This window comes from Taudactylus pleione, unplaced genomic scaffold (genome assembly GCF_031769625.1).
Source record: "Taudactylus pleione unplaced genomic scaffold, aTauple2 ptg000173l, whole genome shotgun sequence".
NCBI classification, from domain to species: domain Eukaryota; kingdom Metazoa; phylum Chordata; class Amphibia; order Anura; family Myobatrachidae; genus Taudactylus; species Taudactylus pleione.
In genome coordinates, this window is record NW_028284575.1 from 701,794 (window position 1) to 727,935 (window position 26,142).

A 26,142-nucleotide genomic window follows, 5' to 3' on the forward strand; every position below is an offset into this window, starting at 1 on the left:
ACTGGGGTACAGCCTGCAGCATTACAGTGCTTATATGTTTACACAGGAGTATGGCCTGCAGCGTCATAGTGCTTATATGTATACACTGGGGTACGTCCTGCAGCATCACAGTGCTTATATGTATACACTGGGATATGGCCTGCAGCATCACAGTACTTATATGTATACACTGGGGTACAGCCTGCAGCGTCACAGTGCTTATATGTATACACTGGGGTATGGCCTGCAGCATCACAGTGCTTATATGTATACACTGGGGTACGTCCTGCAGCATCACAGTGCTTATATGTATACACTGGGATATGGCCTGCAGCGTCACAGTGCTTATATGTATACACTGGGGTACAGCCTGCAGCGTCACAGTGCTTATATGTATACACTGGGGTATGGCCTGCAGCGTCACAGTGCTTATATGTATACACTGGGGTACGGCCTGCAGCGTCACAGTGCTTATATGTATACACTGGGGTACGGCCTGCAGCGTCACAGTGCTTATATGTATACACTGGGGTATGGCCTGCAGCGTCACAGTGCTTATATGTATACACTGGGGTATGGCCTACAGCGTCACAGTGCTTATATGTATACACTGTGGTATGGCCTGCAGTGTCACAGTGCTTATATGTATACACTGGGGTATGGCCTACAGCGTCACAGTGCTTCTATGTATACACTGGGGTATGGCCTGCAGCGTCACAGTGCTTATGTGTATACACTGGGGTATGGCCTACTGCGTCACAGTGCTTATATGTATACACTGGGGTATGGCCTGCAGCATCACAGTGCTTATATGTATACACTGGGGTATGGCCTGCAGCATCACAGTGCTTATATGTATACACTAGGGTACAGCCTGCAGCATTACAGTGCTTATATGTATCCACTGGGGTACGGCCTGCAGCGTCACAGTGCTTATATGTATACACTGGGGTATGGCCTGCAGCATCACAGTGCTTATATGTATACACTGGGGTATGGCCTGCAGCGTCACAGTGCTTATATGTATATACTGGGGTACGGCCTGCAGCGTCACAGTGCTTATATGTATACACTGGGGTATGGCCTGCAGCATCTCAGTGCTTATATGTATACACTGGGGTATGGCCTGCAGTGTCACAGTTCTTATATGTATACACTGGGGTACGGCCTGCAGCGTCACAGTGCTTATATGTATATACTGGGGTACGGCCTGCAGCATCACAGTGCTTATATGGATACACTGGGGTACAGCCTGCAGCATTACAGTGCTTATATGTATACACAGGAGTATGGCCTGCAGCGTCACAGTGCTTATATGTATACACTGGGGTACGTCCTGCAGCATCACAGTGCTTATATGTATACACTGGGATATGGCCTGCAGCATCACAGTACTAATATGTATACACTGGGGTACAGCCTGCAGCGTCACAGTGCTTATATGTATACACTGGGGTATGGCCTGCAGCATCACAGTGCTTATATGTATACACTGGGGTACGTCCTGCAGCATCACAGTGCTTATATGTATACACTGGGATATGGCCTGCAGCGTCACAGTGCTTATATGTATACACTGGGGTACAGCCTGCAGCGTCACAGTGCTTATATGTATACACTGGGGTACGGCCTGCAGCGTCACAGTGCTTATATGTATACACTGGGGTACGGCCTGCAGCGTCACAGTGCTTATATGTATACACTGGGGTACGGCCTGCAGCGTCACAGTGCTTATATGTATACACTGGGGTATGGCCTGCAGCGTCACAGTGCTTATATGTATACACTGGGGTATGGCCTACAGCGTCACAGTGCTTATATGTATACACTGTGGTATGGCCTGCAGCGTCACAGTGCTTATATGTATACACTGGGGTATGGCCTACAGCGTCACAGTGCTTATATGTATACACTGGGGTATGGCCTGCAGCGTCACAGTGCTTATGTGTATACACTGGGGTATGGCCTACAGCGTCACAGTGCTTATATGTATACACTGGGGTATGGCCTGCAGCATCACAGTGCTTATATGTATACACGGGGGTATGGCCTGCAGCGTCACAGTGCTTATATGTATACACGGGGGTATGGTCTGCAGCGTCACAGTGCTTATATGTATACACAGGGGTACGGCCTGCAGCGTCACAGTACTTATATGTATACACAGGGTTACGGCCTGCAGTGTCACAGTACTTATATGTATACACTGGGGTACGGCCTGCAGCGTCACAGTGCTTATATGTATACAATGGGGTATGGCCTGCAGCGTCACAGTGCTTATATGTATACACTGGGGGCTATGGCCTGCAGCATCACAGTGCTTATATGTATACACTGGGGTACGTCCTGCAGCATCACAGTGCTTATATGTATACACTGGGGTATGGCTTGCAGCGTCACAGTGCTTATATGTATACACTGGGGTATGGCCTACAGCGTCACAGTGCTTATATGTATACACTGGGGTACGGCCTGCAGCGTCACAGTGCTTATATGTATACACGGGGGTATGGCCTGCAGCGTCCCAGTGCTTATATGTATACACGGGGGTATGGCCTGCAGCGTCACAGTGCTTATATGTATACACTGGGGTACGGCCTGCAGCATCAGAGTGCTTATATGTATACACTGGGGTACGGCCTGCAGCATCAGAGTACTTATATGTATACACAGGGTTACGGCCTGCAGCATCACAGTACTTATATGTATACACTGGGGTACGGCCTGCAGCGTCACAGTGCTTATATGTATACAATGGGGTATGGCCTGCAGCGTCACAGTGTTTATATGTATACACTGGGGTGCGGCCTGCAGCGTCACAGTACTTATATGTATACACTGGGGTATGGCCTGCAGCGTCACAGTGCTTATATGTATACACGGGGATATGGCCTGCAGCATCACATTGCTTATATGTATACACTGGGGTGTGGCCTACAGCGTCACAGTGCTTATATATATACACTGGGGTATGGCCTGCGGCATCACAGTGCTTATATGTGTACACTGGGGGTATGTCCTGCAGCATCACAGTGCTTATATGTATACACAGGGGTACGGCCTGCAGCGTCACAGTGCTTATATGTATACACTGGGGTACGGCCTGCAGCATCAGAGTACTTATATGTATACACAGGGTTACGGCCTGCAGCGTCACAGTGCTTATATGTATACAATGGGGTATGGCCTGCAGCGTCACAGTGCTTATATGTATACACTGGGGTACGGCCTGCAGCGTCACAGTACTTATATGTATACACTGGGGTACGGCCTGCAGCGTCACAGTGCTTATATGTATACAATGGGGTATGGCCTGCAGCGTCACAGTGCTTATATGTATACACTGGGGTGCGGCCTGCAGCGTCACAGTACTTATATGTATACACTGGGGTATGGCCTGCAGCATCACAGTACTTATATGTATACCCTGGGGTACGGCCTGCAGCGTCACAGTGCTTATATGTATACACTGGGGTGTGGCCTGCAGCATCACAGTACTTATATGGGTACACTGGGGTATGGCCTGCAGCATTACAGTGCTTATATGTATACACTGGGGTGCGGCCTGCAGCGTCACAGTGCTTATATGTATACACTGGGGTATGGCCTGCAGCATCACAGTGCTTATATGTATACACTGGGGTATGGCCTGCAGCATCACAATACTTATAAGTACACACTGGGGCAGTGGCGGAACTAGAGAGTGGAGGTCCCAGGTGCAAGAACATGCTTTGGTCCCCCTACCCATTCCTAGCACCCTGCACCCTAATGTCTAACACAAACCCACAGAAGAAAAACAAGAGTCATTAGTAGCTTGTTACATTGTTTACTTCCTTTCAAGCATGTGTACAGTACAATATAATATGACCACATACAATTACCAAAAATTTAGAAAAAAAGCTGAAACATATACAATGGCACATATAAATATTAAACATAACATTAAGATCAATAAATAATATATAAAATTTTAGCACAAACTCTGTTTTCTTTGTTGGCTTTTCTCTTACGCATAAACAATTTCAAGAGGGACCCAGGTTTCTGAGGTCTATCACCTACTGCTATAGGAATCAAAGCAGATTCTACACCCATTTTTTCAGGGGTTTTTGTGAGTGAATATTCATATTGTAAAGACAAACTTATTACTGCTCATCCAAAAATCCACAAAAATGAATCTACTTTATACTATGACTTGAAGTTCATTTTTCTTGCTTTTCGGTCAGCAAATTCGTCAATGATCTTATCTAATTGAAGGTTCTTTGCCCTCTCATTTTCGATTGATAATATTGCTGATCCTTGAAGTCTTTCTTGTGCCATTGTGCTACGTAGGTAATTTTTTATTATTTTAAGTTTTGAGAATGAACGTTCAGCAGTTGCTACGGTTACTGGGATGGACAGAAACAAGATAATAGCTGTACATACTTCTGGAAAACTTCATGACAAGACACTATTCTCAGTAATGAGTAACTTTGCCAAATCTTCCACTGTAGATAATTTAGACATTTCTGGTTTTAAGCATGGTCTGAGAAAGACCCAGTAAAGTCTTTACTGAAATATTTAATGAGCTGTTCAGCATCCTCATAGAGCTGGTCATCTGTTGCTGTCACAAGTGTGCTTGGTAGTATTGCTTTAAACTTTTTGACAGTGGCATCCAGACTCTTGAAACGATAAGACAGTTGTGCCACAATAATATCCAAACAACCACAGAAAATATTTACTTTAAAGGATCTTTCTGGATCATTTAGCCTTTCATTCTCACATAACTCATCAAATTGTTTTTTTTACTCTTATTCTCCTTTTGGTTGCAAACTTGGCCTCCACATTCCACTTTTCAGACATGTTTATAGCAATATTTTTAGCTTCTTCAAAATTGTTTCTAAACAGTGTCAGTGACTCTATTGCCTTACAAATTAGCTTTCAGCATTTTCTAAGTGTGTTTGTTTGGACTGTAGGCATTTAGGGCTCTATTTATTAACATTATTTTTACAAAAAAAAAGTGAAAAAGGGTGTTTTCACACCCTTTTCACATTATTTTAGTATCACCTGTAGTTATTACAGGGCAATTGGAGTAGAATTCGTAAAATTCTACTCCAACCCCTAAGTATCACTTATTTTTAGTAAAGCAGATCGCATTTCCCATAACTGTAATGGGAAATGTGATCCGACCATAGTTACTAAAAATAAATGTGAAAAAAATATCGGGGAAAGCCCTGTGATAATAACGCCACCTGGAGGTGGCGTTATCCAGGGTCTCCTCCGGTTACCGGACTCCTGTCCTGCTCTAACAGGGAGAGCAGAGCCGAGAGTCGGTCCCAGTAATCAGCTGTGTGGTCTAAACAGACCTCAAGCTGATTACTGTAAAAAAAAAGAAAAAAAAATAGTAAAAAAAAAAATTACTTACCTGACTCCAGGGACCAGTGATCGGGCCTCCGGTGATGTCTCCCCTCTGGTCAGCCGGTCTCCCACAGTGCACTGCGGCCCAAGTCATCAGGTGATCGGGCCCCAGTGCAGTATGGGAGATCACCTGACCGGAGGAATGGAGGACATCACCAGAGGCCTGGAGCATGCAGGTAAGTGTAATTAAGGGGGGGTCCACGATCATGGGGGCAGGGCTTATCGCCGGGGGTGGGGCTTAGTGCCAGAGGGGGGTTAGCAGCGGCGATCGGTCGGCGCATTTTCGGGCACTTAATCACGGTATTTTTTGCGAAAATACCGTGATAAGGCTCCGAGGGGGATTCTCAGGGACAGAGCTTTATCACAAGCTCTGTCCCTGCAAGGGATTTGCAGTAAATCCCTGTGATATTGCCTGAATTCGCAATGCGAATTCAGTCGGTAATATCACACTACAATCTGCATTACCAATGCGGATTGTAGTAAATAGAGCCCTTAGAAACAGAATTGACTATTTCAACCATCTTTTTTTTAAGTACTATCTGTACTACAAACTCAAAACCTCCATTTTTTTCATAGCAGCAGCTTCATTACATTCATCTTTATTCTTGCTGAGAAGAATTATTTTTGTAAGTGCCTTCATTATGTCCATATACCGGAATCTCAAAGCAGTAAGAGAATCATTCCTTGTTGGACATAGGGGCCTATTCATCAACACTAAAATAACGTTTTTAAGGACATTTTCCTTAAATAACGTTATTTTGGTATTCATGTAGCCACTTAGCACAGGAGACATCACAGATATCTCCTTGCTAAGTTCCCCTGCGTTAATTTCCACACTCCCCATACATTATGGTATTCATCAAATTCCAAAAATTATAAATTTTCGGAATTTGATGCAGTTACTATTCGCCACTGTGAGGTGGCGAATAGCAGGTGAAACTTACCTGTATCCGCGTGTGCAGGTCCCCCGACGAGTCCCTCCGGCGCTCTGCTCCGTCCTCAGACTCCGGAGGCTGGTCTGTCATGTGTGCTCCCCAGCAGAGCACAAGAAAGTTTAGACAAAAAAAAAAAAAGTCTGCTGGGAAACCACATGACAGACCAGCAGGACAGAGCCGGAGGCTGCTGCGCGGACAGGTAAGTCGGGGGGGGGGGAAGGTGAGCGGAGGGTGGGGGGGGGGTACGAAACTTAACGCATCTGTAGGCAGTGCTGCGCATGCGCTGGTTTTACAGATGTAACAGCGCATGCGCAGCACTGTTTCCAGATGCGATAAGGTAGTGTAGGCAGGGAAAAGTATCTATTTCCCGAAAAGCTGTCATCGCAAAAATGACAGGTACCGGAATAGATACTTATGGAGAGGTGGAATGATGAATTTCACCTATAATTAGCTAGAACTCCATGAGAGTTATAAAGCTAATTATCTCCATTGAATTTTTATGTTTAATGAATAGGCCCCATAGCATGAAACCCTAAAAAAGACTCTTTGATTTTCACACTAGTGACATTAGAAAGCTCATTGCTTTCTAATGTCACATAACGAAATACTTGACTTAGTTGGTCAGTTTTTGAAATATCTTGTGTTGTATCCATGATGATTGAGAAAAAAGGTGCTGCTTTGATTTAGTCAACAATTTCATTCTCAATCTTTTTGGCCAGCAATTCAATAAGTTCATCTTGAATCTTGTGACTTATATATCTAACAGAGCCTTTAGGCATACTAATTAGCTGCTTCAAAACTGGGTCATACTTTGCAAGAAGTTCAACAATTGACAGAAAATTTCCACTATTTACATCTCCTAAAACTTCCCTATGCCCTCTGACAGGGAGATTACACATTAACATTGTTAACGTTACATTAATAAGGCGATCCAATACTTGTCTCCAGAAGTTTTTTGCTTTTAAGAGCTCTCGTTCATTTTCTTTGTCAATAGTGCCCTGCATTCGCCAATGCTGAAATACAATGCAAGCATTTAAGTGTTGTTGGGATTTTTCATGACTACCTATTCTGTCAGTTAAATGACGCCAATCTCTCACACCAGTCACCCATGCTGCATTATATGCATTAGTAGTACGATCAGCAAAGAGTCAACATGGCTCACAGTATGCGCTATCTAATGTAGGTGAATAGCAAAGCCATGCACGAGGTATGATTACACCGGCCTTTGTTTTCATAGTGTAATAGATTTCAGAAAAGCACCGTCCCCCTTGCTTTTCATCTCTCGGAAAGATCCCTTTGGGCTTACACGATCCCTGAGAAATTATATATCTTTTTGTTTCATTGGGCTCTATTTATTAACATTATTTTTACTAAAATAAAGTGAAAAAGGGTGTTTTCACACCCTTTTCACATTATTTTAGTGTCACCTGTAGTTATTACAGGGCAATTGGAGTAGAATTAGTAAAATTCTACTCCAACCCCCAGTATCACTTATTTTTAGTAAAGCAGATCGCACTTCCCATAATTGTAATGGGAAATGTGATCCGACCAGAGTTACTAAAAATAAATTGTAAAAAAATATCGGGGGAAGCCCTGTGATAATAAAGCCACCTGGAGGTGGCGTTATCCAGGGTCTCCCCGGGTTACCGGGTTCCCACTCTGCTCTAATGGGGAGAGCAGAGGCGGGAGCCGGTACCAGTAATCAGCTGTGTGGTCTAAGCAGACCGCAAGCTGATTGCTGTAAAAAAAAGAAAAAAAAAAATTAAACATTTTTTTTTTACTTACCTGAATCCAGGGACCGGTGATCGGGCCTCCGGTGATGGCTCCTCTCCGGTCAGCTGGTCTCCCACAGTGCACTGGGGCACGGTCATCAGGTGATCGGGCCCCAGTGCAGTATGGGAGATCACCTGATCGGGAAGCCCGGAGAAGATCACCGGAGGCCAGGAGGATGCAGGTAAGTGTAATGAAGGGAGGGGGGGTCGTGTGGGGGGGGGGGTCGCGGGGGTCCGTGATCGCGGGGGAGGGGCTTAGCACTGGGGGCGGGGCTTAGCGTCGGTGGGGGGGTAGTAGCGGTGGTCGGTCGGCGCATGCGCGGGCTCTTAGTCGCGGTATTTTTTCCGAAAATACCGCGGCTAGAGTGCGGATGGGATCCGCAGGGACAGAGCTTTATCGCAAGCTCTGTCCCTGCAAGGGATTTATAGTAAATCCCTGTGATATTGCCTGAATTCGCAATGCGAATTCACTCGGTAATATCACACTACAATCCGCATTCAATATGCGGATTGTAGTAAATAGAGCCCTAGGTCTGTGATATCTGATTGAAAATCTCCTCGATCTGTAGGATATTTGCTTCCTGTACACTGTACACTTTCTTCAGAATTTTCCTCTACTGTATAGTTGTCAGATTCATCTATATTTAACAATACATCACTCCTATCCACTTCTGCAATATTATCCTGATTTTCACGCTCCTTACTTGTTTCAGAACTTGTACTTGCTGCACTATCTTGCAGTATGTCTGTACATTCAACATTGCTAATGTTTGGGTTGCTGTCAGAATCAGGGATTTCAATACGTTGAAAAAAACTGCTAATCTTTGGTAGCGTGGCACTCTTTTCTAATTCTTCTTTCATTTCTTTGCGCTTTTGCGCCCCACTTTTAGATTTAGCCGGCATTCCTGAAAAAGGTGATCAAAATCAAACTAGAGTTGATGACACCCACTGTAAATCAAACAGTAGCCAAATCCTTACAAACCTCATCTCCATACAAGGGTCAGAGAGAAAGAACAGAGTTGTCTTTATCTGTGGCATGTTGCAATGATTACATGAAAAATAAAGGTTATGTTTTAAATTACATTTACTGCAAAACAGATAAAGACAACTTTGTTCTCTCTCTGGACCTTATTCAGAGTCAGTCGAAGCGGCCGCACGGTCGTACGCAGCCGATGTTCGCTTACCTGCGCATGCGTACAGTTCGCAATGCGCGTGCGCAAACTAGCAGCTACGATAAGAATATTCTCTCTCCTTCAACACCGCCAGGTCGGTAGTTTGAGTGACAGATTGCGGCATTTGTGGGTGGTAACAGGGGAAGGTGCTTGAAAACGGGGGTGTGGAGATTCGAAAGCAGGCGTGCCTCATTATGCGAACAGCGTTTTATGGGAGTGCATAAATTACAAACTAGTGTCATGGCACACGTGACGGGAGGTTTTACACTGAAATGATCGTAGAGCTTAAGAGAGGGTCAGGTCAACCTCTATGACTAGTTCCGATGGTATACGATGCTTGCAATTAATCCTTATGTAGCCGGAGGTGACGTGCTATGCGTATGAGAAGTGGGCGTATTTTTAGCGAACCGACCTCATACACCCCTTGGTCGACCAGCTAACGATCCGACCTTAGGGACGCAACATGCGTGTGCATCATTTGGTTATCCGGCCCCTTTTACTATACGACCGTGCGGCCGCAACGACCGACTCTGAATGAGGTCCTCTGACCCTTGTATGTTAAATAGTTGTCAGTGAGCTGCACCCCCAATACTCTATTTGCATCATTATTATTGTTTAATATACAGGATAATATGGGGCCCTTATGTTATTCTGATTAACATTACAATACTAGTGCAGTCATCGTCGTTCTCCCCCTTTTCTCTTATACACCTCAGTCTCCCCAAAACTTTTGCTTACCTTTATTGTTCTGATATGAAATCGCACTCTTTTGCTGCCATCTATTTTGTGCTAGTTGCAGATGGGTGTCATGTCCTGTTGGCAGGTGGGTCATCTGTGTAAAAATGTATACACTTTCAGCCGATCTACACTTTAGGGACATATTATAATTGCGGAATTTGACAACTTCAGTTTCTAAAATGCCTCATAGTAGTGCTGCCAGGTCCTTCCTAACCCCATAGGTGCTCCATACCATTTAGAGTAGTGATTTTCAACCTTTTCAACTCGAGGCACACTACACAAGATTTTAAAATTGCCATGGCACAGTATCCAGCTATGCGGTGTGTGTGACCAATGAAAAAACATTGTTTTCTCCCACATAAAAATATGCATGCATATTGGCCTCCACAGGAGTAAAACACACTACATTGGCCTCCACAGGAATAAAACACACTACATTGGCCTCCGCAGGATTAAAACACACACATTGGCCTCCACAAGAATAAAACACACCACATTGGCCTCCACAGGAATAAAACACACTACATTGGCCTCCACAGGAATAAAACACACATATTGGTCTCCACAGGAATAAAACACACACATTGGCCTCCTCAAGAATAAAACACACTACATTGGCCTCCACAGGAATAAAACTCACTACATTGGCCTCCTCAGGAATAAAACACACTACATTGGCCTCCACAGGAATAAAACACACTACATTGGCCTCCACAGGAATAAAACACACACATTGGCCTCCACAGGAATAAAACACACACATTGGCCTCCACAGGAATAAAACACACACATTGGCCTCCACAGGAATAAAACACACTACACTGGCCTCCACAGGAATAAAACACACACATTGGCCTCCACAGGAATAAAACACACTACATTGGCCTCCACAGGAATAAAACACACATATTGGCCTCCACAGGAATAAAACACACTACATTGGCCTCCACGGGAATAAAACACACTACATTGGCCTCCACGGGAATAAAACACACTACATTGGCCTCCACAGGAATAAAACACACACATTGGCCTCCACAGGAATAAAACACACTACATTGGCCTCCAAAGGAATAAAACACACTACATTGGCCTCCACAGGAATAAAACACATAAGGATTCAAGAAATCCACCAGGTAGGCCCATTGTTGTGGGTATTGACTCTGTGACCTCGCATGCATCTGAATACATTGAAGTCTTTCTAAAAAAATATGTAATACAGCTACCGTCCTATCTAAAAGACACTACAAGTCTTCTAAACTTTATCCAAACAATAGAATGGGAAAGTGATTTTTTATGGGTAACTATTGATGTCCAATCACTTTACACTTGTATATAACATAACAAAGGCATAGGAGCATGTAGAGATTTTTTAGAACAAGATCCAGAGATGTCCATACAACATATAGATTTTATTTGTGATCTAATTTTATTTGTTTTAATGCATAATTATTTTACATTTTTAGATCAATTTTATTTACAAATTTGTGGGACTGCAATGGGCACAGTGTTTGCGCCGAGTTATGTGAACTTATTTATGGGCAACTGGGAGGCAAATTTTATCTATGCCAATAATCCTTTTAAAGAGAACATCTGTTTTTACAAACGTTAAATCGACGATATTATCATTATTTGGAAGGGAGATGAGAAGGTTTTAAATTATTTTTTTTAATCATATTAATGATAATGATTTTAATCTTACATCCACCTCCAATGTACAGAAAAAGGAGATTGAATTCTTGGACATAGTTTTAGAAGGTAAAGGGAATAAAATTGAGACCAAAACATTCATTAAATCGGTCGACACTAACAGTTACCTTCATTATAGAAGTGGGCATGTCAAAAAATGGAAGGATAACATTCCCTACTCTCAGTTTCACCGTATAAAGAGGAACTGTTCTGATATAGGGGTTTGTTTACAGCAATTGGATATTTATTCTGAGAGGTTCTGGGAACGAGGTTACCCCGAGAATTTAATCTCTGAAGCCAGAAATAAAACTGAGACACTCCAAAGAAATGACCTGATGCAATATAAAGTTAAGGAAGAGAAAGGGGAGTTGGTTCCCTTTGTAACACAATTTAATACTGATGATAAGAGAATTAAACAGGTGGTGAATAAACACTGGCGTATTCTGAAACTAGACCCAGTTTTGAAGGATATCCTGCCCGAGAAACCTATGATTATATTTAAGAAAGCTAAAAATCTGAAAGACATGCTAGCACCCAGTCTTTTAAAAGAAAAGGATCAACGAAGTAATACCTTGAATAGGTGTGTGGGATCTTTTATATGTGGGAAATGCAACATGTGTAAATACCTTCACCCCGATAGAAAGATGTTCTCGAATTTTAATGGCTCTATCACTTTTTCAATCAAACATTTTATGAACTGCAACACGTGTTCTGTGATTTATTTACTAGAATGTACATGTGGTTTAAAATACATTGGTAAGATGAAAATAAATTTAAAACTTCGTATCCAAGAGCATGTGAGGAATATTAAAAATAAGGTTGAAAGTCATTCTATCTCAAGACATTTCAAGTTACATCATGACTCATGGGCAGCACAGATGATGTAATGGTAGCATTACTGCCTCACAGCACTGAGGTCATTGGTTCGATACCCACTACGGCCCTAACTGTGTGGAGTTTGTATATTCTCCCTGTGCTTGCGTGGGTTTCCTCCGGGTGCTCCGGTTTCCTCCCACACTCCAAAAATATACTGGTAGGTTAATTGGCTCCCAACAAAATTACCCCTAGTGTGTATGTGTGTGAGCATGTGATAGGGAATATAGATTATAAGCTCCACTGGGGCAGGGACAGATGTGAATGGACGAATATTCTCTGTAAAGCGCTGCGGAATATGTATGTGCGCTATATAAATAACTGGTAATAATAATAATAAGAATAATAATAATAATGACTCTAATCCAGAATTCCTCACATTTAAAGATATTGAACTAGTCAGCTTGGGACCTAAGGGAGGGGATTTAGCTATCAAATTATCACAGAGAGAAATGTATTGGATATTTGAGCTTAATACTATGCTGCCCAATGGTTTAAATGATTATTATGAAATAGCTCCATTTCTATAATGTGACTATACCATCCTTCAGTATTCTTAATTATATTGTATTTATTCTTTTATTTTTAATCAACCCTTTTTTAACACACCTGTTTTAAGATATTGCATTTTATCTGTCTTATCCTTGCTAAAAACTGGTTTTATTATGGGTTCCTTATTTATAGAAGTCACATACATCACAAGATTTTTAATATATTTATATATTCATGTGTATATTCTGCACTGTATAAATTGGTTTCTCGATGTTATTAATCAGTGTTATTGTTAAGAAAGATGGCGGCCGGATATATTTAGAAATTACACCTGTCATTTGGTCGCTGATATGAGGCTATTACACCATTAAAATGGCTGCCATGAGCACTATGTAATGTAAAATGGCCGCCGTTGTATGATTCATAAAGCGGAGTTATCCCCCGCCCCACGCAAGACGGCCGGGGCTTAGATACACATTAAGCCTCCACAAGTATGGCGCAGACCCGGAAGTGTGCGGCCGCGCTTCCGGTATAAGGAATTAAGAGGATAATACATCATCCACAACCAAGATGGTGCCAGACCCGGAAGTACGTTGCCACACTCCCGGTGTACGGATAGCGGCTTATTATTCTGAATACGGACTTTCAAGCATAAGGTGCGTGCCGATTTGAGGCAGTTTTTGCATTATACCGCGTGTTAACTGTGATGAACAATGCAGATGCAAGTTTAGTGTTGTTAATCTGTTTCCATAATGGATGATGTAACTTGATGATGTCATCAAAATGGCCACCGCGCAAAGAATATGCGCAGATGGCATTTTTAGCATGTTCAATGTGAAATTTGGGCACACCCCTACTAAGGGGTATATAAGGAGGCACTCTACAATCTGGGCATCACCCCTGAGGAAGTCTAAATAGGACGAAACGCGTTGGGACTGGTTCTCCTGCACCTCCAACAAAGTGGACTCTTTTCTGCTTAAACTTACTAAAGATAAGCATCTTTTATTTATTTTATTCCTGTTAACAGTTTGTCTATTCGTTTTACATGTGTTTGGAAAATAAAAAATTATTTACGGAGATCAATCTCCTTTTTATGGTTTGAGGCTGGATACCCCTGATGTTTGAAGTAGAGGGTGATCCCTGGTAACACACAGAACAGGAAGAAGCTTATCTTTATACGCACTACATTTTGCTTTATCTGGTACGCAGAAATATTTATTTGTTATCCACTCTAAATGGCTGTAGGAATTACTACACCATAATACGTGTATGGGCTTGGTTGGAGCCCTTTCATTTAAGGTCCATTTAAGAGGGTACCTGTCCTTGGATTGATATCCGGAATCTATTGGCAGTTTTTGTTTCCTGACCATAGGAGGATGACCTGGACATCAGATAAGCTTTATTGAAAGTTATTGTTTGGTACGCACATTACTTATATTGAGCAGTACTTGCCTTACTTTAAATACTACACTATTAGGCGCACGTTTTCTTATTTTTCAGCATATATATATATATATATATATATGGTATTTTCCACAATAGGCTCCATCTTTTTTACCATCTGGAAGGCTGAGTAGACTGTATTGTTTTAAGTTAATTTCAATAGAGATGTGCCCGGACCCCCGTGTTTTTGTTTTGGATCTGTATCTACCTCGTGTTTTGGATCTGGATTTGGCAAAAAAAAACCTTGCGTGTTTTGGTTTTGGATCTGGATTTTTTTCTAAAATATCATAAAAACTGTTAAAATCACATAATTTGGGCCTTATTTTGTTCCTACAGTAATATTAACCACAATAACATATGTTTCCAGTCATTTCTAGTCAATTTTGACCACCTCACAGCTCACAATATTGCTTTCATCCAGTTTAGGCCAAAAGGTTGCATCCAACTAGCTGGCTGACTAAGCTAAGCGACAGCAGTGGATGGCACTAACATGTGGCAGTTCAGCTTTCAACAATCCACAGAGTGGCACTGCAGTGGTCGACAGGATGTCAGTTTCAGAAACTATGAAATTAAAAATATCATGCAGCAATGCAAAGAAAAGAGGTGCAAGATGGAATTATCCTTGGGCCCTCCCACCCACCCTTAAGTATACAGGACATGCACAATTTAACAAACCAATCAGTTCAGCGACAGGGAAATCAGTATGATTTACCGCCGGACCCCTGGCCGTCAGTTCAAATTCTGACAGCGGCTGCCCAAACAGGATGAAAATCACGATCGTCCCCAGGTAAGTACTAACCAACCTATTCTACCCCCTAACCCTAACCCTCATTTAGGGTGCCTAACCATGACCTTCTCCTCCAGTGGCTAACCATGATCCTCCCCTCTTAAGTGCCTAAACCTAACCCCCTCTTCCCCGCTGCCTAAACCTAAGTCCCACGGGGGGGTGCCTCCCCTTAGCCTAACCCTAACCTCCCAGGGGGGTGCCTAACCCTACATTCCCCCCAGGAGCCATAAACCTAACCCTTCCTCCCGTGGCTGTCCGCAATGGTGCCCGGCATCCCTTCAATCGGGATTCCAGGCGCCAGTCTCCCGGTGTCGGAAAAATGACAGGCGTCTAGATTTAGACACCTGTCATTTAACCCTCATCGGGATTACGCAGTCGGGAAGCTGGTTGTCGGTATTAGGTCTGCCGGCTTCCCGACTGTATAATGTGACAGGGACTGCCACTTGAGGCTGAAATTATTGGTTTGTTTGGGCCCCCACAAAACAAGCTGCCAACAAAGTGCTTTTTTGCGGTGTCCTTTGTGGAGTTTTTTGTGTTTTTTGATGCAGTTAGCGTCAGGGGGGGTGTCCAAAGGGTGCAGGGTGGTTCCGGCAACATTGCACCCCAAAACCGCAATTCTTCACTTTTTCCGCCGGGTATTCATAGGCGAAGCTTTTTCGTTTATTACATTGTATTGCGTTAACGGGCCACAAAAAAACGCTACAATTGAATATGGGGATAAGTTGAAACCGGCAAAAATTATGTCATTGTCGAAAAAGTATCGCTGAAACGTTTTTTCGCTTCTAAATGAATATGGCCCAGTGTGTACATTCTCTTCTTCACACAATATTAATTCGTCCCCACTGGAATCCACCATTACAGGCGCCTCTGTATTTTGTTGAGTGAATTGCTGGTAAAGGTCTTCCTCATGGAACTTATTTATTTTAATGAACATCATCTTTTCCACATTTTGGGGAAGTAACCTCCTACGCCGATCACTGATAAGGTTCCCAGCTGCGCTGAAAACTCTTTTAGAGTACACACTGGAGGGTGGGCAACTTAAATAAAGCAAAGCCAGTTTGTGTAAGGGCCTCCAAATTGCCTCTTTTTCCTGTCAGTAGTGAAACGGACATTCTGACATGCCTATTTGGATGTTATCCCTTAAATAGTCATCCTCATTCTCCTGGTGCAATTCCACAGAAGCATCCTCGATTTCTACGTCAGCAATGCGTTGACTGCCCTTCCCCACATTTACAGAGGGCACACAAATGTTGGAAGGACGATCCTCTTTAAGTATACTATTAGAAGGTCAGGCTCACACATGGCAACCGAAGACACATTGGCACTCTCCTCGAGGATTTGTGATTTTTCAGAGCACACAGTTGGTTCCGGGGTCTTTCTCGTCTTTTTTTTATATGTCTACTACAAGCAGAAAGTCTTAAATCATCACAACTAGAACCACCAGTCATAAATAAAGACCAAGGCCTTATCCTTTCCTTGCCACTGCGTGCACTGACATTTATCACTCGTTTGGTGATAAAGGGCTCCATTTACAAATGAGTTTCGGCTGCTAAAACTCATTGCACATGAAAAACAAGACTTCATCCTATTTAGTAATGCATGTTTAGGGTTTGGGCATAATAGCGCTATTTGTTAGCGTTTTATCATGAAAACAAATGGCAACCGTATTTACTAATGAACGGTAATGATAACTTACCATTCGTTTTCCTTAAATGAACTCTCCAGGTGCTGGCTTCTGTTACACAGCGCTCACAAGCGCTGTGGTCTGTCCTGTCCAATCAGTGTACAGAACCCGGCACCCACCCTCTCTCTCTCTCTCCCCCCCTCCCCGTGGAGTGTACAGCACCCGACCCCTCTCTCCTCCCCCTGGAGAGTGCACATCATCAGCCGGGGCCCCCCTTACCGAGTCCCATAGTAGAACAGCCGGCCCCCTCCCTCCTGAGTCCCATAGCAGAACAGCCGGCCCCCTCCCTCCAGAGTCCCATAGTAGAACAGCCGGCCCCCCTCCCTCCCGAGTCCCATAGCAGAACAGCCGGCCCCCCTCCCTCCTGAGTCCCATAGCAGAACAGGTGGCCCCCCTCCCTCCCGAGTCCCATAGCAGAAGAGGCAGCCCGAGTCCCATAGCAGAACAGCCGGCAACCCTCCCTTCCGAGTCCCATAGCAGAACAGGCGGCCCCCCTCCCTCCCGAGTCCCATAGCAGAATAGCCGGCCCACTCCCTCCAGAGTCCTATAGCAGAACAGGCGACGCCCCTCTCTCCTGAGTCCCATAGTAGAACAGGCGACGCCCCTCCCTCCCAAGTACCATAGCAGAACAGCCGGCCCCCTCCCTCCTGAGTCCCATAGTAGAACAGCTGGCCCCCTCCCTCCCGAGTCCCATAGCAGAACAGGCGGCCCCCTCCCTCCCGAGTCCCATAGCAGAACAGGCGACGCCCCTCCCTCCTGAGTCCCATAGTAGAACAGGCGGCCCCCCTCCCTCCCGAGTCCCATAGCAGAACAGAACAGCAGCCTCTGTGTGTCAGCAATACGGCCCTGGTAGTAACACTGAATACAGTCTGCCTGTAGATGTATAGGAGGGTATTTAGCTCACACACCTATGCTGGCAGTAGCCTTTGTGTGTCAGTAATACAGCCCTGGTAATAACACTGAGTACAGTCTGCCTGTAGATGTATAGGGGGGTATATAGCTCACACCCCTATGCTGGCAGCAGCCTCTGTGTGTCAGTAATATGGCCCTGGTAATAACACAGAGCACAGTCTGCCTGTAGTTGTATAGGGGGGTATTTAGCTCACACCCCTATGCTGGCAGCAGCCTCTGTGTGTTAGTAATATGGCCCTGGTAATAACACTGAATACAGTCTGCCTGTAGATGTATAGGGGGGTATTTAGCTCACACCCCTATGCTGGCAGCAGCCTCTGTGTGTCAGTAATACGGCCCTGGTAATAACACTGAATACAGTCTGCCTGTAGATGTATAGGGGGTATTTAGCTCAAACCCCTATGCTGGCAGCAGCCTCTGTGTGTCAGTAATACGGCCCTGGTAATAACACTGAATACAGTCTGCCTGTAGATGTATAGGGGGTATTTAGCTCACACCCCTATGCTGGCAGCAGCCTCTGTGTGTCAGTAATACGGCCCTGGTAATACCACTGAGCACAGTCTGCCTGTAGATGTATAGGGGGGTATTTAGCTCACACCCCTATGCTGGCAGCAGCCTCTGTGTGTCAGTAATACGGCCCTGGTAATAACAATGAGCACAGTCTGCCTGTAGATGTATAGGGGGTATTTAGCTTACACCCCTATGCTGGCAGCAGCCTCTGTGTGTCAGTAATACGGCCCTGGTAATAACACTGAATACAGTCTGCCTGTAGATGTATAGGGGGGTATTTAGCTCACACCCCTATGCTGGCAGCAGCCTCTGTGTTTCAGTAATACGGCCATGGTAATGACACTGAGTACAGTCTGCCTGTAGATGTATAGGGGGGTATTTAGCTCACACCCCTATGCTGGCAGTAGCCTCTGTGTGTCAGTAATATGGCCCTGGTAATAACACTGAATACAGTCTGCCTGTAGATGTATAGGGGTATTTAGCTCACACCCCTATGCTGGCAGCAGCCTCTGTGTGTCAGTAATACGGCCCTGGTAATAACACCGAGTACAGTCTTCCTGTAGATGTATAGGGGGGTATTTAGCTCATACCCCTATGATGTCAGCAGCCTCTGTGTGTCAGTAATACGGCCCTGGTAATAACAATGAGCACAGTCTGCCTGTAGATGTATAGGGGGGTATTTAGCTCACACCCCTATGCTGGCAGCAGCCTCTGTGTTTCAGTAATACGGCCATGGTAATGACACTGAGTACAGTCTGCCTGTAGATGTATAGGGGGGTATTTAGCTCACACCCCTATGCTGGCAGTAGCCTCTGTGTGTCAGTAATATGGCCCTGGTAATAACACTGAATACAGTCTGCCTGTAGATGTATAGGGGTATTTAGCTCACACCCCTATGCTGGCAGCAGCCTCTGTGTGTCAGTAATACGGCCCTGGTAATAACACCGAGTACAGTCTGCCTGTAGATGTATAGGGGGGTATTTAGCTCATACCCCTATGATGTCAGCAGCCTCTGTGTGTCAGTAATACGGCCCTGGTAATAACAATGAGCACAGTCTGCCTGTAGATGTATAGGGGGGTATTTAGCTCACACCCCTATGCTGGCAGCAGCCTCTGTGTGTCAGTAATACGGCCCTGGTAATAACACTGAATACAGTCTGCCTGTAGATGTATAGGGGGGTATTTAGCTCACACCCCTATGCTGGCAGCAGCCTCTGTGTGTCAGTAATATGGCCCTGGAAATAACACTGAGTACAGTCTGCCTGTAGATGTATAGGGGGGTATTTAGCTCACACCCCTATGCTGGCAGCAGCCTCTGTGTGTCAGTAATATGGCCCTGGTAATAACACTGAATACAGTCTGCCTGTAGATGTATAGGGGGGTATTTAGCTCACACCCCTATGCTGGCAGCAGCCTCTGTGTGTCAGTAATACGGCCCTGGTAATAACATTGAGAACAGTCTATCTGTAGATGTATAGGGGGGTATTTAGCTAACACCCCTATGCTGGCAGCAGCCTCTGTGTGTCAGTAATACGGCCCTGGTAATAACACTGAATACATTCTGCCTGTACATGTATAGGGGGGTATTTAGCTCACACCCCTATGCTGGCAGCAGCCTCTGTGTGTCAGTAATACGGCCCTGGTAATAACACTGAATACATTCTGCCTGTACATGTATAGGGGGTATTTAGCTCACACCCCTATGCTGGCAGCAGCCTCTGTGTGTCAGAAATATGGCCCTGGTAATAACACTGAATACATTCTGCCTGTACATGTATAGGGGGGTATTTAGCTCACACCCCTATGCTGGCAGCAGCCTCTGTGTGTCAGTAATACGGCCCTGGTAATGACACTGAGTACAGTCTGCCTGTAGATGTATAGGGGGGTATTTAGCTCACACCCCTATGCTGGCAGCAGCCTCTGTGTGTCAGTAATACGGCCATGGTAATGACACTGAGTACAGTCTGCCTGTAGATGTATAGGGGGGTATTTAGCTCACACCCCTATGCTGGCAGTAGCCTCTGTGTGTCAGTAATATGGCCCTGGTAATAACACTGAATACAGTCTGCCTGTAGATGTATAGGGGTATTTAGCTCACACCCCTATGCTGGCAGCAGCCTCTGTGTGTCAGTAATACGGCCCTGGTAATAACACCGAGTACAGTCTGCCTGTAGATGTATAGGGGGGTATTTAGCTCATACCCCTATGATATCAGCAGCCTCTGTGTGTCAGTAATACGGCCCTGGTAATAACACTGAGCACAGTCTGCCTGTAGATGTATAGGGGGGTATTTAGCTCACACCCCTATGCTGGCAGCAGCCTCTGTGTGTCAGTAATACGGCCCTGGTAATAACACTGAATACAGTCTGCCTGTAGATGTATAGGGGGGTATTTAGCTCACACCCCTATGCTGGCAGCAGCCTCTGTGTGTCAGTAATACGGCCCTGGTAATAACACTGAATACAGTCTGCCTGTAGATGTATAGGAGGGTATTTAGCTCATACCCCTATGCTGGCAGCAGCCTCTGTGTGTCAGTAACACAGCCCTGGTAATAACACTGAATACAGTCTGCCTGTAGATGTATAGAGGGTATTTAGCTCACACCCCTATGCTGGCAGCAGCCTCTGTGTGTCAGTAATATGGCCCTTGTAATAACACTGAGTACAGTCTGCCTGTAGATGTATAGGGGGGTATTTAGCTCACACCCCTATGCTGGCAGCAGCCTCTGTGTGTTAGTAATATGGCCCTGGTAATAACACTGAATACAGTCTGCCTGTAGATGTATAGGGGGGTATTTAGCTCACACCCCTATGCTGGCAGCAGCCTCTGTGTGTCAGTAATATGGCCCTGGTAATGACACTGAGTACAGTCTGCCTGTAGATGTATAGGGGGGTATTTAGCTCACACCCCTATGCTGGTAGCTGCCTCTGTGTGTCAGTAATACAGCCCTGGTAATAACACTGAATACAGTCTGCCTTTACATGTATAGGGGGGTATTTAGCTCACACCCCTATGCTGGCAGCAGCCTCTGTGTGTCAGTAATACAGCCCTGGTAATAACATTGAGTACAGTCTATCTGTAGATGTATAGGGGGGTATTTAGCTCACACCCCTATGCTGGCAGCAGCCTCTGTGTCTCAGTAATACGGCCCTGGTAATAACACTGAATACATTCTGCCTGTAGATGTATAGGGGGGGTAATTAGCTCACACCCCTATGCTGGCAGCAGCCTCTGTGTGTCAGTAATAAGGCCCTGGTAATAACACTGAATACAGTCTGCCTGTAGATGTATAGGGGGGTATTTAGCTCACACCCCTATGCTGGCAGCAGTCTCTCTGTGTTTCAGTAATACGGCCCAGGTAATGACACTGAGTACAGTCTGCCTGTAGATGTATAGGGGGGTATTTAGCTCACACCCCTATGCTGGCAGCAGCCTCTGTGTGTCAGTAATACGGCCCTGGTAATAACACTGAATACAGTCTGCCTGTAGATGTATAGGGGGGTATTTAGCTCACACCCCTATGCTGGCAGCAGCCTCTGTGTGTCAGTAATACAGCCCTGGTAATAACACTGAATACAGTCTGCCTTTAGATGTATAGGGGGGTATTTAGCTCACACCCCTATGCTGGCAGCAGCCTCTGTGTGTCAGTAATACAGCCCTGGTAATAACATTGAGTACAGTCTATCTGTAGATGTATAGGGGGGTATTTAGCTCACACCCCTGTGCTGGCAGCAGCCTCTGTGTCTCAGTAATACGGCCCTGGTAATAACACTGAATACATTCTGCCTGTAGATGTATAGGGGGGGTAATTAGCTCACACCCCTATGCTGGCAGCAGCCTCTGTGTCAGTAATATAGCCCTGGTAATAACACTGAATACAGTCTGCCTATAGATGTATAGGGGGGGTATTTAGCTCACACCCCTATGCTGGCAGCAGCCTCTGTGTCAGTAATACGGCCCTGGTAATAACACTGAATACAGTCTGCCTATAGATGTATAGGGGGGTAATTAGTTCACACCCCTATGCTGGCAGCAGCCTCTGTGTGTCAGTAATAAGGCCCTGGTAATAACACTGAATACAGTCTGCCTGTAGATGTATAGGGGGGTATTTAGCTCACACCCCTATGCTGGCAGTAGCCTCTGTGTGTCAGTAATACGGCCCTGGTAATAACACTGAATACAGTCTGCCTGTACATGTATAGGGGGGTATTTAGCTCACACCCCTATGCTGGCAGTAGCCTCTGTGTGTCAGTAATACGGCCCTGGTAATAACACTGAATACAGTCTGCCTGTAGATGTATAGGGGGTATTTAGCTCACACCCCTATGCTGGCAGTAGCCTCTGTGTGTCAGTAATATGGCCCTGGTAATAATACTGAGTACAGTCTGCCTGTAGATGTATAGGGGGTATTTAGCTCACACCCCTATGCTGGCAGTAGCCTCTGTGTGTCAGTAATATGGCCCTGGTAATAACACTGAATACAGTCTGCCTGTAGATGTATAGGGGGGTAATTAGCTCACACCCCTATGCTGGCAGCAGCCTCTGTGTGTCAGTAATACGGCCCTGGTAATAACACTGAATACAGTCTGCCTGTAGATGTATAGGGGGGTATTTAGCTCACACCCCTATACTGAATACAGTCTGCCTGTAGATGTATAGGGGGGTATTTAGCTCACACCCCTATGCTGGCAGCAGCCTCTGTGTGTCAGTAATACAGCCCTGGTAATAACACTGAGTACAGTCTGCCTGTAGATGTATAGGGGGGTATTTAGCTCACACCCCTATGCTGGCAGCAGCCTCTGTGTGTCAGTAATACAGCCCTGGTAATAACACTGAATACAGTCTGCCTGTAGATGTATAAGGGGGTATATAGCTCACACCCCTATGCTGGCAGCAGCCTCTGTGTGTCAGTAATATAGCCCTGGTAATAACACTGAGTACAGTCTGCCTGTAGATGTATAGGGGGGTATTTATCTCATACCCCTATGCTGGCAGCAGCCTCTGTGTGTCAGTAATACGGCCCTGGTAATAACACTGAATACAGTCTGCCTGTAGATGTATAGGGGGGTATTTAGCTCACACCCCTATGCTGGCAGTAGCCTCTGTGTGTCAGTAATACGGCCCTGGTAATAACACTGAGTACAGTCTGCCTGTAGATGTATAGGGGGGTATTTAGCTCACACCCCTATGCTGGCAGCAGCCTCTGTGTGTCAGTAATATGGTCCCGTAATGTATAATAATTAATCTTCCACCTCTGACAAGTGCAGTTGTTTTCTAATAAGACTTCACAGATTCATCTCAGAGTAATTAGTGAGCTAATGAAGAGTTATATGCTAATAGTGTCCACTTAAACTCAAATTATCCTATTTGCTTCCGCCTTACCGGAGACGGCAATATAGTGGGTGATTCGGTAATTTAATCATTAAGCGATAATCAAATCACAAGTGGTAGAAATACACCAAAAACTGATTACTACAAATCAGCGTTAATTGGACACAGCTATGAAGAAGAAAAGGCGCTGGGTCTAACACAATTCATGCATTGAGCACTATATAGCATAGTTGCCGACATTCAGCTCCCTCCTTCCGGGAGGGAGCTGAATGCCTGCATTGTGTGGGGGGCGTGGCCGGGCTATGATGCCGTTTTGGGGGCGGGACCGGGGGAGTGACCGCACGATCGCGTCATCGTGGCCCCGCCCCCTCTTCACAATGCCGGAAAAAAGGCATTGTGAAGCAGGGGGTGGAGCCACGATGAAGCGATTCAGCGCGAATCGCGTCATCGGGCCCCCCGGCAGCGGGGGTTTTTGCTAGTAGTCTGGGGGGGTAGGCAGCAGCCGGGAGGCTTGCCTGCCTTTCCGGGGGGTCGGGAGCAGCACCCGATATTCGGGAGGCTCCCGACCAAATCGGGAGGGTAGGCAAGCCTGCTATATAGTCACTGACTACAGAGCTATGTGGTTGTGTGCTCCTCTACCAGGGGGCATCATGCAGTGAGCACTATATAGTCACTGAGTACAGCACTATGTGGTTGTGCGCTCCTCTACCAGGGGGCATCATGCAGTGAGCACTATATAGTCACTGAATACAGCACTATGTGGTTGTGCGCTCCTCTACCAGGGGGCATCATGCAGTGAGCACTATATAGTCACTGAATACAGCACTATGTGGTTGTGCGCTTCTTTACCAGGGGGCATCATGCAGTGAGCACTATATAGTCACTGAATACAGTGCTATGTGGTTGTGTGCTTCTCTACCAGGGGGCATCATGCAGTGAGCACTATATAGTCACTGAATACAGTGCTATGTGGTTGTGTGCTCCTCTACCAGGGGGCATCATGCAGTGAGCACTATATAGTCTCTGAATACAGCACTATGTGGTTGTGCGCTCCTCTACCAGGGGGCACCATGCAGTGAGCACTATATAGTCACTGACTACAGCACTATGTGGTTGTGTGCTCTTCTACCATAGGGCATCATGCAGTGAGCACTATATAGTCACTGAATACAGCACTATGTGGTTGTGTGCTCCTCTACCAGGGGGCATCATGCAGTGGGTTTTGTGCTCCTCTACCAGGGGGCATCATGCAGTGAGCACTATATAGTCACTGACTACAGCACTATGTGGTGGTGTGCTCCTCTACCTGGGGGCATCATGCAGTGAGCACTATATAGTCACTGACTACAGCACTATGTGGTTGTGTGCTCCTCTACCAGGGGGCATCATGCAGTGAGCACTATATAGTCACTGAATACAGCACTATGTGGTTGTGTGCTCCTCTACCTGGAGGCATCATGCATTGCTACCGCTGCATCCCATAACAGTGTAATGTACACGTGTGCCCCCCCCAAAGGATCACTTGCTACCCTTCCCAAATGACATAGGAATGCTGAATGCGGGGTTCCCATTAGAGAAATATATTCAAATCTGTGACATAATAAAACGACAGATGGTAACAGTCATCATCATGCATATTAAATGTCTTGGTATTATGATCCCTAATCGAAACGATGACTTATTCAAGGTGAATTTACCTCCTATACTTTAGACCGTTAGACGCGATCTCTACCAGGGGGCATCATGCAGTGAGCACTATATAATATAGTCACTGACTACAGCACTATGTGGTTGTGTGCTCCTCTACAAAGGCGTATCATGCAGTGAGCACTACATAGTCACTGACTACAGTACTATGTGGTTGTGTGCTCCTCTACCAGGGGGCATCATGCAGTGAGCACTATATAGTCACTGACTACAGCACTATTTTGTGGTTGTGTGCTCCTCTACCAGGGGGCATCATGCAGTGAGCACTATATAGTCACTGACTACAGCACTATGTGGTTGTGTGCTCCTCTACCAGGGGGCATCATGCAGTGAGCACTATATAGTCACTGACTACAGCACTATGTGGTTGTGTGCTCCTCTACCAAGGGGCATCATGCAGTGAGGACTATATAGTAGGGGTGTGCACCGGCCACTTTTCGTGTTTTGTGTTTTGGTTTTAGATCTGGATCTTTCTTCGTGTTTTGGATCTGGATTGGTTTTGCCAAAACCACCCTTCCGTGTTTTGGGTTCTGGGTTTTGTGTTTTGGATCTGTATTTTTTGGAAAAAAAGCATAAAAACAGCTAAAATCACAGAATTTGTGGGTTTTTCTGCTCCTATGCTATTATTAACCTCAATAACCTTAATTTCCACTCATTTCCAGTCTATTCTGAACACCTCACACCTCACAATAGTGTTTTTATGTCCAGAAGGTTGCACCGAGGT

At 45.2% G+C, this 26,142-nt stretch overlaps 1 protein-coding gene and 1 pseudogene across 1 annotated transcript in view; both read right to left on the minus strand.

Moving 5' to 3' along the window:
* Window positions 1–4,164: 4,164 nt before the first annotated feature.
* LOC148521172 (zinc finger MYM-type protein 1-like) lies at window positions 4,165–8,983 on the minus strand (annotated as a pseudogene).
* A 1,030-nt stretch (window positions 8,984–10,013) lies between these two features.
* The window catches only part of CFAP221 (cilia and flagella associated protein 221), a 270,181-nt gene continuing 254,052 nt past the window's right edge, over window positions 10,014–26,142 (minus strand). Inside the window, exon 25 of the mRNA XM_088475534.1 lies at window positions 10,014–10,084. The gene's annotated coding sequence lies outside the window, so the exon portion shown is untranslated. The remainder of the gene's footprint in view (window positions 10,085–26,142) is intronic.